Source organism: Bos grunniens, chromosome 3, assembly GCF_055505025.1.
Source record: "Bos grunniens cultivar Pamir isolate PY7600 chromosome 3, Bosgru_T2T1.0, whole genome shotgun sequence".
Taxonomy (NCBI): Eukaryota; Metazoa; Chordata; class Mammalia; order Artiodactyla; family Bovidae; genus Bos; species Bos grunniens.
In genome coordinates this window covers 80,466,565-80,484,295 of record NC_141167.1, presented here as the reverse complement: position 1 = coordinate 80,484,295, position 17,731 = coordinate 80,466,565, and the positions used below count along the sequence as shown (strand labels likewise).

At 36.7% G+C, this 17,731-nt stretch overlaps 1 pseudogene; it reads left to right on the top strand.

Moving 5' to 3' along the window:
* Positions 1–721: 721 nt before the first annotated feature.
* Positions 722–4,013, top strand: LOC147375916 (large ribosomal subunit protein uL30-like; annotated as a pseudogene).
* Positions 4,014–17,731: the final 13,718 nt, after the last annotated feature.

Sequence of the window (17,731 nt, the reverse complement as noted above, 5' to 3'; positions counted from 1 at the left end):
ACAAGAAGAGATTTTTTACTTCTATTTTTGATGCTAGATTATTAAGGTAGGTGAAAATTAAATTTGCTTTTCAGATGACAGCAGGGTCAGATCACTGGTTACTCTCTACTAATTTTCAAAATATTTTAAAAGGTAATATAAAGTACTTAAATGTTAGTTTTTGCAGAATCTTGTTTCTGAGTAAATATACTCCATTGTTCTTTAGAACAATGATGTCTTTCAATTTTTTGACTGAGAACACACACAAAAATATATTTTCCATCATGATGTAGCATATATGTATGAATTACATATGTGTGCATAAGCAAAAGTTCACACACACACACACACACTGAATGCCCTTTGTAAGTGTAAAAAGCTTGCATATAATCTGCACTATGCTTTCCTGGAAGCTCAGATGGTAAGAATCTGCCTGCAACACTGCAGTGCAGGAGAGTCAGGTTTGATCTCTGGGTCAGGAAGATCCCCTGGAGAAGGGAATGGCAAACCACTTCAGTATTCTTGCTTGGAGAATTCCACAGACGGAGGAGCCTGGCAGGCTATAGTCCCTGGAGTCACAAAGAGTCATAGATGACAGAGCGAGTAACACATACATGCTATTTTATCTATTCTATAATTTTCATTAATAATACCATTTTATTATTTTTCATTAAGAAAAAATAAATTAAGATCTCAAATCTCTTCAAATTAATGTTACAGTTTAAAAAACATCCCCTTTCTCTTTCCCAGCTGGAACCATGGAGGGTGCAGAAGAGAAGAAAAAGAAGGTTCCTATTGTGCCAGAAACCCTTAAGATAAAGGGAAAAGATTTCAAAGAGATTAAGATCAAGTGCCTTAGAAAGAAATTTGCCTAAAAGATGCTTTGAAAGGCAAGGAGGAAGCTTATCCATGAAAAAGCTAAGCACTTCACAAGGAATACAGGCATATGTGAACTGCATTTGAACTGAAATTTGAATGGCTATAATGGCAAAATAAGCCTTCAACTTCTATGTACCCATGAAACCCAAATTGGCATTTGCCATCAGGATCAGAGTTATAAATGAGGTGAGCACAAAGTTTCCGAAGGTGTTGCAGCTTCTTTCCCTTTGTCAGATCTTCAATAGCAGCTTTGTGAAGTCCAACAAGGTTTCAATTAACATGCTGAGAATTCTGGAATCATACACTGCATCAGTTCAGTTCACTTCAGTTGCTCCATCCTGTCCGACTCTGCGACCCCATGAATCGCAGCACGCCAGGCCTCCCTGTCCATCACCAACTCCCTGAGTTCACTGAGACTCACATCCATGGAGTCAGTGATGCCATCCAGCCATCTCATCCTCTGTCGTCCCCTTCTCCTCCTGCCCCCAACCCCTCCCAGCATCAGAGTCTTTTCCAGTGAGTCAACTCTTCGCATGAGGTGGCCAAAGTACTGGAGTTTCAGCTTTAGCATCATTCCTTCCAAAGAAATCCCAGGGCTCATCTCCTACGAATGGACTGATTGGATCTCCTTGCAGACCAAGGGACTCACAAGAGTCTTCTCCCACACTACAGTTCAAATGCATCAATTCTTCAGCACTCACCTTTCTTCACAGTCCAACTCTCACATCCATACATGACCACAGGAAAAACCATAGCCTTGACTAGACAGCCCTTTGTTGGCAAAGTAATGTCTCCGCTTTTGAACATGCTATCTAGGCTGGTCATAACTTTCCTTCCAAGGAGTAAGCATCTTTTAATTTCATGGTTGCAGTCACCACCTGCAGTGATTTTGGAGCCCAGAAAAACAAAGTCTGACACTGTTTCCACTGTTTCCCCATCTATTTCCTATGAAGTGATGGGACCAGATGCCATGATCTTAGTTTTCTGAACGTTGAGCTTTAAACCAACTTTTTCACTCTCCTCTTTCACTTTCATCAAGAGGCTTTTGAGTTCTTCTTCACTTTCTGCCATAAGGGTGGTGTCATCTGAATATCTGAGGTTACTGATATTTCTCCCGGCAATCTTGATTCCAGCTTGTACTTCTTCCAGCCCAGTATTTCTCATGATGTACTCTGCATAGAAGTTAAATAAGCAGAGTGACAATATACATCCTTGATGTACTCTTCTTCCTATTTGGAACCAGTCTGTTGTTCCATGTCCAGTTCTAACTGTTGCTTCCTGACCTGCATACAAATTTCTCAAGAGGCAGGTCAGGTGGTCTGGATTCCCATCTCTTTCAGAATTTTCCACAGTTTATTGTGATCCACACAGTCAAAGGCTTTGGCATAGTCAAAAAAGCAGAGATAGATGTTTTTCTGGAACTCTCTTGCTTTTTCCATGACCCAGCGGATGTTGGCAATTTCATCTCTGGTTCCTCTGCCTTTTCTGAAACCAGCTTAAACAACTGGAAGTTCACAGTTCACGTATTGCTGAAGCCTGGCTTGGAGAATTTTGAGCATTACTTGACTAGAGTGTGAGATGAGTGCAATTGTGCGGTAGTTTGAGCATTCTTTGGCATTGCCTTTCTTTGGGATTGGAATAAAAACTGACCTTTTCCAGTCCTGTGGCCACTGCTGAGTTTTCCAAATGCGCTGGCATATTGAGTGCAGCACTTTCACAGCATCACCTTTCAGGATTTGAAATAACTCAACTGGAATTCCATCACCTCCACTAGCTTTGTTCAGAGTGATGCTTTCTAAGGCCCACTTGACTTCACATTCCAGGATGTCTGGCTCTAGGTCAGTGATCACACCATCGTGATTATCTTGTTCACAAAGATCTTTTTTGTACAGTACTTCTGTATATTCTTGCCACCTCTTCTTAATGTCTTCTGCTTCTCTTAGGTCCGTACCATTTCTGTCCTTTATCGAGCCCAATTTGCATGAAATGTTCCCTTGGTATCTCTAATTTTCTTCAAGAGATCTCTAGTCTTTCCCATTCTGTTGTTTTACTCTATTTCTTTGCACTGATCACTGGGGAAAGCTTTCTTATCTCTCCTTCTATTTTTTGGAACTCTGCATTCAGATGCTTATATCTTTCCTTTTCTCCTTTGCTTTTTGCTTCTCTTCTTTTCACAGCTATTTGTAAGGCCTCCCCAGACAGCCATTTTGCTTTTTTGCATTTCTTTTCCATGGGGATGGTCTTGATCCCTGTCTCCTGTACAATGTCATGAACTCAGTCCATAGTTCATCAGGCAATCTATCTATCAGATCTAGGCCCTTAAATCTCTTTCTCACTTCCACTGTATAATCATAAGGGATTTGATTTAGGTCATACCTGAATGCTCTAGTGGTTTTCCCTACTTTCTTAAATTTCAGTCTGAATTTGGCAATAAGGAGTTCATGATCTGAGCCACAGTCAGCTCTTCGTCTTGTTTTTGTTGACTCTATAGAGCTTGTATATAAGAATATATAGCCTTATATACAAGGCTGAAAAGAATATAATCAATCTGATTTCGGTGTTGACCATCTGGTGATGTCCATGTGTAGTCTTCTCTTGTGTTGTTGGAAGAGGGTGTTTGCTATGACCAGTGCATTTTCTTGGCAAAACTCTATTAGTTTTAGCCTTGCTTCATTCCATATTCCAAGGCCAAATTTGCCTGTTACTCCAGGTGTTTCTTGACTTCCTACTTTTGCATTCCAGTCCCCTATAATGAAAAGGACATCTTTTTTGGGTGTTAATTCTAATAGGTCTTAGGGGAACCCAAATCCAAAGTCTGTAAATGAATTGATCTACAGCATGGTTATGGCAAAATCAACAAGAAGCAAATTGCCTTAATGGATAATGTGTTGATTTCTCAACCTTTTGGCAAATATAACCTCATCCATATTGAGTATCTGGTCCATAAGATCTGTCCTGTTGGAAAATGTTTCAAAGAAGCAAACAGCTCCCTGTGGCCCTTTAAATTGTCTTCTCCATGAGGCAGAATGAAGAAAAAGACCACCTGTCTTGTAGAAGGTGGAGATGTTGGCAACCAGAAATACCAGATCAACAGGCTTATTAGAAGGATGAAGGACGCTATCTACCATAATTATTCTTGCAACCTGGTCAGTTAATAAATACTGATTGTTTTCAAATTGAGAAAAAAAGAAAAGAAAAACATTCCTTTTGACAAACCTAAATTTGTGCTGTTTAGTTTAATGCTTCAGAGCATGTGCCTTCCATAGCAAGGAACACTCAATAAACACTAATGAATGAATGAATGGATGATGCTTAACATTTCTCTGTTGTATTCACAATCTAGCCCTACCTTTCTGAGAAAACATTTCCATACTTTACTGGGAATTGGGGTATTTTCCAAACTCCCAAGGATTCATTTATATCCACTCTCTTGAGTTACTTCTACAGGGAGTTGTCGCAGTTAAGTGTTCATTCGATTACTTTCTTCTTCTTCTTCTTCTTCTTATTTTTTTTTTAAGAAAGGGCACACTTTAAGGCTGAAGCAGGGAAAGACAGAACTGTATTTTAATTCTAACTCTACTGTGTATTATTTGTTAATTTCTGAGACTGCTTTCTTATTTACAAATCTATACTAACAATTGATATCCATATTTGTTATACAGATTAAATTTTAGGATGAAGACAAAGCACTAACTTTCAAAAAAGTCAATAAATGTTAAATAATGTTGATGCTAATGGCTGTCTTGCAATATACAGCACTTCTGCAAATAATTTTGTTGGTGTTCTGTTGGCCTTCTTGCTTTATCACATCTTTCTTCCTTTTATTTTAGTCTTATAAACTGAAGCAATTTAACCAACTGCCATGAACCCATTGACATGACTCCTGTTCTTTGATTTAAGCAATTTATAATCATAATCCTAACTTCATCATGTCAGGAAAACATTGATAATAATGCTAATTAAAATAGTGATAGATTGCATGGAATTTTCTATAAAGTCACACATGTATAACTCTATTAGACACATACAAAAATAAGTCATCTTTGAGGGGGAATACCAAAGGGAATTATAGGATCAGTATGTTACACTCATTCAACAATTATTTCCCATGCTTCAAAAAACAGAAACTCTGTATCTGGCAACTTTCCATAAACAAAAAATATGTATCTAGCAAAAATAAAGGAACAAGGGTATTCCATTAATATTTTCTCAAATACAAACCTGACATGGAAGTACTGCATCTTACAAATCCTGTACTATGTTCTCATTTTTTATTTCTGCACTTGAGAGATGTCAGCCTTCTGATTCTTACTACGACAGAGTAGCTTATTTCAGACCAAACAGTCCATATGAATAATGATTAAGAATTTAAAAACAAAAATATTTAAAGACAGTAGAGAGTGACCAGAACAGCTAGGCTTTGTGCCAAAATCACAAAGAGGAAAATAATGCATTGAAAGAAGCAGATTTTTTGCTACTTCTTCCACTTGGGGCATTGACTGGTTCTTTGTTCAGGCTTTTTATACTCATCATAATTATTTAGAGATTAATCTATTTTGCTGTATGTGGTTGTTACTTTTTTTTTTTTTTAATCACTTGGTAGTATTCTGTTGGAAAAGGCAATGGCAACCCACTCCAGTACTCTTGGCTGGCGAATCCCATGGACAGAGGAGCCTGGTAGGCTGCAGTCCATGGGGTCGCTAGGAGTTGGACACGACTGAATGACTTCACTTTCACTTTTCACTTTCATGCATTGGAGAAGGAAATGGCAACCCACTCCAGTATTCTTGCCTGGAGGATCCCAGGGACGGGGGAGCCTGGTGGGCTGTCATCTATGGGGACCCACAGAGTCGGACATGACTAAAGCAATGGAGCAGCAGCAGCAATATTCTGTTGCTTAGACAATATCAGCTGGTTTATCTATTCATCTTCTGATGACATTTGTTCTTTTTCCAGTATTTGGCTATTATATTATATTTGGCTATTTTGGTTAATCTCCCCAATGGAAAGTGATAGATGCTCAGTCGTGTCCAAATCTTTGTGACCCCATGGACTGTAGCTTGCCAGGCTCCTCTGTCCATGGGATTTTCCAGACAATAACACTGGAGTGAGCAACCATTCCCTTCTCCAGGGGATCCTCCCAAACCAGGGATCAAACCTGGGTCTCCTATACTGCAGGCAAATTCTGAGCCAACAATGAAACCCACTATATTATATTGTTATAGTTGCTTTAAACATTTGGGGAAAGTCTTTCTTTTAAGAAATTGTCCATTTCATATAAATTGTTGGATTATGGACAAAAAGTTGTTCATAATTATAACAGACAGTCTTATGGCATCTATAATTCTTACCTCCTAATGTTCTTGCCCTGTATAATCCCCTCCCTTGCTGCATGGACAAGACCTGTGACTTTCTTCTAGCCAATAGCACAAGGCAAAATTTTTGGCAGAAAGAATTGTGCAAACCGTAAAATTTCCCTCATAAATCTGAGGCAGAGTATTTCTTTTATGCAGGAAAATGAGGCAATCATAGGTTCACCTGATTTGTTTCCCATCTCCCAAGGATCACTTTTTTAATATCCACTGTCATGAAAACCCTTTTCCTCCCTAGATTTTGCATTTTTTTTTCCCCCTGTGGAAGGATAAATCTGGCCCCTGTTCCTCCAGCTTGGTCAGAAATGGAAGTCCCCTTATATGTTTTGAAATATAAATTTTTGAGAGAATTATGTCTGCCTCTGAATCTTGTTCATAGAATTTAATTATGGTTTCTCGAAGTAAAACTATAAAGTAGTGCCATTGCATATCATAAACATTTATAATTAAGTAACAATTCAAGTTTTCATTTTCATATTAGTTAAACATTTAAACTTATACTAAAAAATTAATGATTGTATTGCTCCTGTTGTTCAGTTCCTCAGTCATGTCCACCTCTTTGAGACCCCATGGACTGCAACACAGCAGGTTTTCCTGTCCTTTACTATCTCCTGAAGTTTGCTGGAACTCATGTCCATTGTTTTTTCTACCTATTTTACCAGTCTGATACCTTTATTTATTCATTTTCTCAGATGCTTCTATTTTAATATCCTCTTAAAGTCTGTGATAGGTGTTGGATGTCTCTGTCTCCTGTCCTCTGTTGATGATGCTGAATCAGTACATAGGGGCCACAGAGGAAAAAATTCTCATAATACACTGTACATTTCAAAGACTGAAGACACAACCAAACTTAAGGACTGCTTTGGGAATGTTATTCACTGATTTCAGAACCTGAAATAAACAAACAAAAAAAGTCTAGTGCAGTTCTACAGACAGAGATAAATGTTTTCTCCAAATGCCCTGACCCTTGGTGGAATAAATCTCCTTGAATACTTTTTCTTTTAATTGATTGTGAGGCTGTAACTGTGCTACTCAGCACAGAAAGACACAGTGACACAAATATTATGTGCACATTTAGCCCTGTAGTTTACTATAGTTGCAGTAGATTGATATAAATAATTTAATACTGAAGGGATTCTGTGTTGTTGCTTAGTTTCTAAGTCATGTCTTACTCCTTTGTGATCCCACAGACTGTAGCTCACCAGGCTCCTCTGTCCATGGGATTTCCTAGGCAAGAATACTGGAGTAGGTTGCCATTTCCTTCTCCAGGGGATCTTTACAATCCTGGGTTTGAACCCACATCTCCTGCTTGGCTGGCCGATTCTCTACCACTGAGCCACTTGGGAAGCTGTAATAATTAAGCTGTAACTATATAGTTTTTCTTAAGTTTATGTTCACTTATAGCTATGGAACCAAGAAACACCCTGTGGTGTCATCCCCCAGGTAAAGGTCTCTCCACGTCCCTTGTCTGCTGTTTGTAGAAAAGCTGAAATCTCTCAGGCTTCCCTGAGTCAAAAAAAGAACAGGCTCAAGCAGTTAATGATTAGGAAAATAGAATCACAGACTCACTGTCTAATGTACATTCCTGAGTTGTTTTACAGACACTATAATTGCCACCAGAGGGAAAAAGCTAACTGCATGACGACCAGACTGCATCCATTACATAAGCTGTTCCATCTTAAGTAGTATTGAGTCTATGGCTAGCACAATTCTAAGAACTGGCCTTAAAAGGATGGGATTAACAGTATTTCTTACAATAATCTACATATTTATGGGTATTAAAATGATTGTAGCTTGTTCTATCCATACACATAAGTGGGCAATTAAAACTATCAGCAAAGAGATTCTTCAAATCCAAGTCAATGTCTTTTTTCCTAAGACTTCAATACCCTTTCTCAGCATGAAGCTGTTACAGAAGACAGACCGTTGTCCCTAATCCCATAGAAACGAAATGAAATGATATCTGCTGGGGGTGGGTGGGGGTATTTGTAAGCAGCTCTTTGCAGGAAACTACCCTCAGCAAGAAATCCCTTTTCCTCATCACTTTAGCAAAGCTATATTGCAACTAAACTTAAACCAGGTGCCTCTATTCTCTGCTCATCTCCAGTCCAAGCACACTTTTCAAATCATTTGATCACACAATACTTACATAACCTGTTGTTCCTTCCTGTAGATCAAAGCAATAGACGTGAAGAATAATGTAATTAACAGAAGACCAAACCTTTTCCTAGCTTCCCCTTCAGTAATCTTATGAAAAAACTGTGTGAACAAACTGTGAGCAAGGTTAGCATCTAAAGAAAGATCATAAGAAGTTAACAAGCTTGCACTTAGTGGGGATGACAATGGCTCTGCCCTCTTTCTCAGTGATTAACTGAGATTTACTTCCACTTTTCCCTTTAAAATTTTCATAGCCAAGCAGAATCTTCAGAAATGGTTTTTGGGTGGATACTGAGTTCACCATCTCCCTAGACTTAAAGTGATCTTATTAAAAGCAACTTTCTTTTCTAACAACAACTGCCTCTTGGATATTGATTTTTGAGTGGCAAGCAGCCAGACATGAGTTCAGTAATAGCTAAAAAGTTATAGCCATCCTATAATTATTATTTAACTTTATTCAAGAGAGACCTAAAGTTTTCCATTAGCTATCATTTACAAAATCAACTAATAAATTATGGTTAATTATTGGCTGGAATAATTAGTTAACTAATTAACCAACTCATTAAGTTGTCAATTAAGCTTATCATAGAGGAAATAGAACTGCTGGTGAAAAACCATGGTGTTAAAAGTGAAGACATGCAAGGAATACTCTTCATAGAACAGAAATGATAGACTCATGCTTGACAAGAGAAAAAATACTACTATCACTGGACTTCTTTTCCCTTAAGCTTTTTAGACCAAGACTAAGGATTTTTTTTTTTTTAATAAGTCATAGCAGAGTTTCCTCCAGGGGGTAAAAATAACAAGTTTCAGAATATAGAGTAAGTGAAAAATTTGTGAGCTCTGAAAATTTTTATTTTAAGCAGCACTTGATATTATTATATTATAATTAGTGTGTGAATATTTAAAAAATGATTTTAAAAACAACTTGCATATGTCATTTACCATAATATGAAATACTTGGACATATACAGAGTTTCTTTTTTAAAAAAATATTAAATTACTGTTATTTCTATTAGTAGTGTGCCCTGTTGGCTCAATTTCAATACGTGTAGGTCAGTGTAGTAGTTTATCAAGCCAGTGACAAAGAAAGTGACAAAATTATTAACAAGTTCAAAATTTCATATGTTAACTTTTTATCATTAGAATGGGGGAAAAAGTAAATGATCAGATTTGTAAATGCATTAAACACCAATTATATCTTTATATCTTTGTAAGTTTTATGTTCTTCAAAGATAATGATAAGCATTATTATGTAAAGTGTCATTATGTAGTAAGAAAAATCTGTATTATGTAATTATTTATAATTACTACATAATTATATAATTATTTTATATAATTCATTTTCAAAAAGTATTATATGAATACAGCAGACTGTGCATAAATATTACCCTTTTCAGCCAACATTCCTTGAAATAATATAAAATGAACTTTAAGAAGAAAATATTTCCATAGCAGCACTGAAAAATAAATCAATGATCAGTGGAATAAATATATTAAGGAGATATGTATCACAGCCTGAAAAACTCAAGATAGGAAAAATGTGCAGGTGCAAATATGAAGATAAAATCAAAACATCTTCTGTTTGATGCCTCAGTTCATTTTCTTTTTCCTCTTGCACATTTTTTAAATATAGCATAATACAGGAAAATGCTGAAATCATACCTGTATAGCTGAACAAATTTTTGCAAAATGAACTCACCCATGTAATCAGAACCCAGGAAAAAGAGCCCACTATTACCAGTATCCCAGCATACTTACTATTATCTCCCTCCAGTTACTAATCTCACCAGCAATAACTATTTCCCTTCTGGAAATGAGACTGTGGTAACTCATTGTGTTTTATATTTGCTTGCATATGTTACACAGTTTTCTCATATGTATTGACCATTCTTTTTTTGTGAAATCACAGTCAAATATTTTGTGCATTCCTAAAATTGGATTGGCCTGCCCAGGGATACTTTATGTCCTATTTCTGTTTGTGACTTCATTTTTTACTTCCTTAATACTGTCTTTTGATGAGCAGAGGTTTTTAATTTCAGTGACATCCAGTTTGTGGATAATGATTTTTATGTCTTTTTAAGAAAGATGTTACTTTAAACTGCTGCAGATATATTATCATCGAATTGGTCACAATAGTCATTTCTAATCATTTTGATATCTTGAGTATCTGTTGCAATGTAATTTTTAATTTTTGATATTCAAAACATGTCTTTTCTCCCTTTTTTTCTCAATTTCTCTAGAGGTAAGTTAAATGTGTTAATTGCTTAAAGGCCCAGTGTTTAGTTCATTTTCTCAAACGTATATTTTCTATTCTGTTTAATCTTCTATTATTTTACTATATCTTTACTTGAATTTATTTGTGCTTAATTCATTTTTTCCCTCCAGTTTCATAAGCTAAAGCCCTTTATATTTTTATTCAAGCTTTTATTATTTTTTATTTTATTCATTTAGAGATATGACTTTTTCTCTGAACACTGGCTTAGTTGCATCTCCCAAATGTTCATGTGTTTTAATTCCATTATCACTGAATTCAGAAATGGTTTCTAACTTGGCTTGTGTCTTTTTGTTGTTGTTGTTTGACCCATGGGTACATAAAAATGTGTGCCTTAATTTTCTCACATGTGGGGAATTTTAAGTTACCTATTAGTGAGCTCTGAATTAATTCAGTGTTCACTAATACTTGGTAAATATATCCTGTATTATAGTTCTCTGTAGTGTACCATTTTGTCTCCTGTCTCATCTTCCTATTCATGTACTTTAAAGACATTCTTATAGTGACTACTGTGGGGATTACAATTAATATCCTAAATTTATAACAACTGAGATTGAATTGATACTAAATTTAACTTCAATAGCATGCAAACTATTCCTATTCATCTTTGTTTTTTCCCCTTTATACTGTTATTGTCACAACTTACCTTTACAAACACTGTGTGTTCTTGTTAATGTAGTATTATAATTATTGTTTTATACATTTTCCCTTTAAATCATATAGGAAGTAAATAGAAGATTTACAAGCTAAAAAATAAAATATTGACTTTTATGTTTACCTATAGTGTTATCTTTACCAGAACTCTTTATTTATTCATATATCTGTGAGTTATCGCTTATTATCTTTTGTTTCAGCCTGGACTCCTGATAGCATTTCTTATAGGATAGATCTACTAGGGAAAAACTACCTTAGTTTTTGTTTAGCTATTTGTCTAACTATTCTAATTTCTCCTTCATTTTTGAAGGATAGTTTTGTCAGATATGGCATATCTCATTTTATTGCACTTTGATTTATTGCACTTCACAAGCGTTTCTTTTCTTTTCTTTTCTTTTTTTTACAAATTGAGGGTTTGTAGGAACCCTGCATTGAGCAAGTCTGTTAGTGCCAGTTTTCCAACAGTATTATTTTTAAATTAAGGCATATATGTGTTTTTATAGACATAATGCTATTGAACATTCAATAGACTACAATATAGTGTCCACATAAATTTTGTATGCACTGGGAAATCAAAAATATTTGTGTGACTCACTTTATTGTGATATTTGCTTTATTGTGATCGTCTGGAATTTAATATACACTGTCTCTGAGGTTTGCCTGTATAGGATTGTTGGTTGACCGATTTTTTTTTTCAACTTCACCACTTTTAAAACTGTCATTCCACTCACTTCTGGCATCTAAGATTATAGATTAGAAATACACTGTTAATATTGAGGATTCCTTGTAACTCATTTCATTGGTTTGCAGGTTCTTTACCACTAGCGTCACCTAGGAAGTCCATTATTATTTTACTGTATCTTTACTTCCACTATCTTTGTGCTTAATTTGATGCATTCAAGATTATAACCTTGTCTCCACTTTTGAAAAGCTGATTATAACGTGTCATAGTTTGTGGATCTCTTTGAGTTTACTCTGTTGGAGTTCATTTAACTTCCTGAATATGTAGATTTGTGTGTGTGTTTTTGACTCTGTGTGTGCCTGTTTTAGATTAAATTCAGGGAGTTTTCTGCCATTATTTTTCCAGATGTTCTTTCTGTCCTTTCATCTATTTCTGGTTCTTCCAGGATTCCTATTATGTTATATTAGTATGTTTAAGGATGTCCCCCATGTCTCTTGGGCTTCCCTTGTAGTTAAGTTGATAAAGAATCTGCTTGCAATGCAGGAGACCCAGGTTCGATCTCTAGGTCAGAAAGATCCTCTGGAGAAGGAAATGGCAACCCACTCCAGTATTCTTGCCTGGAAAATCTATGGACAGAGGAGCCTGGCAAGCTACAGTCCATGGGGTCCCAAGAGTTGGACATGACTTAGTGGCTAAACCACCACCACCCATGTCTCTTAGACTGTGCATTTTTTCCTCCATTCTTTTTCCTTTATGCTCCTCAGACTAGACAATTGCTCTGTCTTCAGGTTCTCTTATATATTATACTGTCTGCTAAAATCTACTACTGAACTTTTCTGGTGAATTTTTCATTTGTTACTATACATCTCAGTTCCAGTATGTCTGTATTTTTTTTCTTTTTCACATTTTTAAAAATTTCTCTTCATATTCTCTATTTTTCATATAGTGTTCTCTTGGTTTCCTTTAGCTTTTTGGCTGTGGTTTCTTTTAGCTCTTTGAGAATTCTTAAGATAGTTGATTTAAAGTATTTGCCTAGTAGATCAGTCCAATGTCATTCTTTCTTAAAAACAATCTTTGTGAATTTTTTACGTGCGTGTGTTACATTTTCTTGTTAAAGAAATGTTTTCTTTGTTGAAAACTTGCTTTTTTGAATATTATAATGTGGTAACTGGAGAAGGCAATGGCACCCCACTCCAGTACTCTTGCCTGGAGAGTCCCATGGGCAGAGGAGCCTGGTGGGCTGCAGTCCATGGGGTCGCTGAGAGTCCGACACGACTGAGTGACTTCACTTTCACTTTTCACTTTCGTGCATTGGAGAAGGAAATGGCAACCCACTCCAATGTTCTTGCCTGGAGAATCCCAGGGACGGGGGAGCCTGGTGGGCTGCCATCTATGGGGTCATACAGAGTCGGACACAACTGAAGCAACTTGGCAAATATGGTAACCCTGGAAATACAATTATTTCCTTCTTCACAGTTTTTGTGTATTGCTTTTTATGCCCTGTAGATGTTTGTTTAGTGACTTTTCCAAATTATTTTTGTAGTGTGTGTTCTTTGTCATGTTTGATCTCTCAAGTCTCTTCTTATTAGTGTTTAGCATAATTTCCTTGAATACCAGGAGCTCTCTTCCACCTAGGGTAAAAAAAATAGAGATAGAAGAATGAAAGCAGATAACAACAAAAAAAGAAAAAATTATCTCTCATAATCTTTGCAAATTTACTCTGTGCTGGGAGCATTCCATCACCCTTCAATTCTTAGCAAGGGTCTTTACAATTGTGCCTTATCTTTACTTCCTATCTACATGCACTAAGCCTAGAGATGAAAGTTTAGTGTCTTTACAGGTCTTTTCTGAGCATGTGGTATGCCTGGGTACAAATGTAATTTTCTATGTTTCCCAGAATGCATGGGTTTTGGCATGCCCTAATTTCCCCAAAAAACATTCTTTCTAGCTTTTCCTCCGTGACTTTCAATCTCTATAGTTTGTTTGAACTTTAATCTTTTCCCCTAGGCAAGAGAAATGCCTGCCACTTTTCTATCCTGAATGAGTTTTAAGTTAGGCAAAATGAAGACAGATGTTTCTCCTGAATTGTTCAGGTGCATACAAGGACAATTCTTTGGTAATAAAGTCTGCTCTACTCCCTACAGATACAGGAAACTGCTTTCCAAGCTGGGAATCTAGGCTACTGCAAAACCAGGGAGGCTGGTGAAGCAATGGCAATTAAAAATACCGTAATGCTTTCCAATTGTTTCTTTCTTTGTTTAAATTTTTTTAATTTATTATTTTATTTTTGTCTGTGCTGGGCCTTCTTTGCCATATTCAGGCTGCCTCTAGTTGCTGCAAAGCATGGGCTTTAGGGATCAAACCTGCATTCTCTGGACTGAAAGGCAGATTCTTAACCATAGACCACCAAGGAAGTCTCTCCAATTGTTTTTAAGTTGCTTTTTGCTTGATTAGCATTTGCTTGGTTGCTGTAAACTTTTTATTATATCCACTTGTTCTCCAGTTTCTGTGAAAAGATAGATCCTAGATGCTACCTACTCTACCATTTTCACTGAAATCACTCAGACCACTTATTTTTTAAATTACACCCTATGCAGGACCCTGATATGTCAAAATACTGCTTCTTTAAATTGGAGCAATTTGGAATGTGAAGGAGGAAAGAGAGTCATTACAGTCACCTCTTTCTAGGATTTGTCTTTGGAAGTGTTTCTTTTAACATCTAAGCATTTTTGATAAACTGCTTGAAAAATAGTGATATAAACCCATTTTGCAGACAAGAAAATTGTGGTTCCTAGACATGAAGTAAAATCTTCTAACACTACAAATAAGAGAAGAAAAACCTGAAACCCAGATCTAGCTATTTTGGCTTCTTTTATATTGTTCTTCCCACCATGCTTTTCTCTCATCTTTCCTCTAACGCACCTTTTAATAAAGAACTATGACACTGTTAGGGGAAGCACACTGATTGAAACCACCCACCCTGGCCAGGTACCATAGTAACTATTTGCATGAGTTGTTTTATGACAGGAAGTCCTGGTAACATGGAACTAATAAGCCTCCACCAACCAGAAGAGTTCAGGAAAGGTCAAAAGGAGACACCACATGTCCGACCACCTCCCAGAATCCTTCTTGCCGGCATCCATCTTGGCTGAACAAGGCTGGACCACCAGGAAGGACCCTGAGTCAGAATGATTGGCTAAAGACAACCCAGAAACTAATCCCATCACCATAAAACCAGAGACTGCCAGCCACATGGCAGAGCAGTTCTCCTGGGTTCTCTTACCCTATTGCTCTCCCCCCAGGCACCCTTCACAATAAAATCTCTTGCTTTGTCAGGACATGTGTCTCCTTGGGGGAGAAGGCAATGGCACCCCACTCCAGTACTCTTGCCTGGAAAATCCCGTGGACGGAGGAGCCTGGTAGGCTGCAGTCCATGGGGTCGCTAAGAGTCGGACATGACTGAGCGACTTCACTTTCACTTTTCACTTTCATGCATTGGAGGAGGAAATGGCAACCCACTCCAGTATTCTTGCCTGGAGAATCCCAGGGACAGCGAGGCCTGGTGGGCTGCCGTCTATGGGGTCGCACAGAGTCGGACGACTGAATCGACTCAGCAGCAGCAGCAGTGTCTCCTTGGACAATTAATTTCTGGGTGTTAGACAAGAGCCCGATTTCAGCCCCTGGAAAGAGTCCCCCTTCGTGTAACACTACCAATGAATTTTCATTTAATTTTGAAAAGAAAAATATGTGTGAAATAGAAAAATATGGATGATATCAATGAAAAATTATGAATTCAGAAAAGTAACAGATCACCTGATGTGAAGAACTGACTCACTTGAAAAGACCCTGATGCTGGGAAAGATTGAAGGTGGAAGGAGAAGGGGACAAGATAAGAGAGAAGGGGAGGATGAGATGGTTGGATGGCATCACCTACTCAATGGACAAGAGTCTGAGTAAACTCCAGGAGTTGGTGATGGACAAGGAGGCCTGGCGTGCTGTAGTCCATGGGGTAGCAAAGAGTCAGACTTGACTGAACGACTGAACTGAACTGAACAGATCAATATAATATTAAGCAAGCTGACAAGAATTAAGGTGAAATAGATCCAGAATAAAAATTAAAGTTTGAGGATTAAACTAGTTCATACATTCATGCTCTCTAACTTCTTACCTGGTGTACTTTCTACTGCCAAATTAATACTGATATTGAATCCTGAATTTGCCTTAAAAGGCTTATATAATGAAAAGTTTGTCTGAAAGACTGAAATAATGAAATTTTAATAGCATACAATACCTACAACTTTATATGAATTTTTTTCTAATAGTGTAAAAGGTTTTACTTCTTGCTCCAAATAATGACACAAATTTCTAATTCTCCATATGGACTCATGAGGTCTTGTGCCTAAGTACATGAGTGCATGCTCAGTGGTGTTCAACTTTCTGTATGTAACAAACTGGCCCCCACTCCACCCACCATTTTTAGCTTTTTGAATTGTATTTAACACTTCTCTCAAGGAACTTCAGCTTAATGCAGTGAAAGTTTCCAAACCCACAGTTATCTTGGCTTATTGTGAACTCTAGTTATATTACCAATATTTGTGTCATTTATTATTCTGTGTAAACTATATAAGATTCTTGCTCCATTATTCTAGTTACTTATTACCAAGCTATTATTGCTATTTTCCAGGGAAGCCTCCACCAATTCATGCAGCAAATTGATAATCAAATTACACAAAAGTGAAAAGCCAAAAGCAGACTAAAAAGTCCCCAAATTACCTATACAAGATATGCTTTTGTGTATGTATTTGTTTTTTTTTCTTTTTTTTAAATTTTATTTTATTTTTAAACTTTACATAATTGTATTAGTTTTGCCAAATATCAAAATGAATCCGCCACAGGTATACATGTGTTCCCCATCCTGAACCCTCCTCCCTCCTCCCTCCCCATACCATCCCTCTGGGTCGTCCCAGTGCACCAGCCCCAAGCATCCAGTATCGTGCATCGAACCTGGACTGGCATCTCGTTTCATACTTTGTGTATGTATTTGATTGAAAGTCAAAGTGAAAGTCGCTTAGTTGTGTCTGACTCTTTGTGACCCATTTGATTATATTCCTATAATTTTTGTTAAAAGCACACTTGTTTTTTCACCATATCTTTATACACAGACATTGAATTGGTACATCATTTCATAAATCTAACTGGAGAAAATATTTTAAGATATAAAAACAAATATAATATGGGTTTTAATTTACTACAGCAAATTTTAAGTGAGTTTTACATTTTTCCAAAAGCAATGGACTTCTTTTGAAAACATTAATCTTTATCATCTCCTCTAAATTTTCTGCTTTATAGTCATTTCTCACATCACCTTAGCTCTCCACAAGCAATGTGACATTATAAAGATTGTCTAAATATATGTAAATATGGAAGATATTAACATTTAAATTCATTCTGAGATTGTAATCGTGCATTTTTCTTGGGATTCCATTGCCTGCTGAAAACCAGAGGTCCCTCAAAATAGCTTTCCAACTGCTATTCAATATTCATTCACTGGAAATGGTACAATGAGAACACCACATGATGAAACACTGTGCAGAAGGAACTAAATATTCCATGTAATTCAGGAAGAAGAGTGCATCTTAAAAGACATGCACTAAATTAATGGAAGCATGAATTTAGAAAGGTTTATTTTAGCATTTTGTATGGTAGTGTTTCATACCACTACAGCATGTGGGA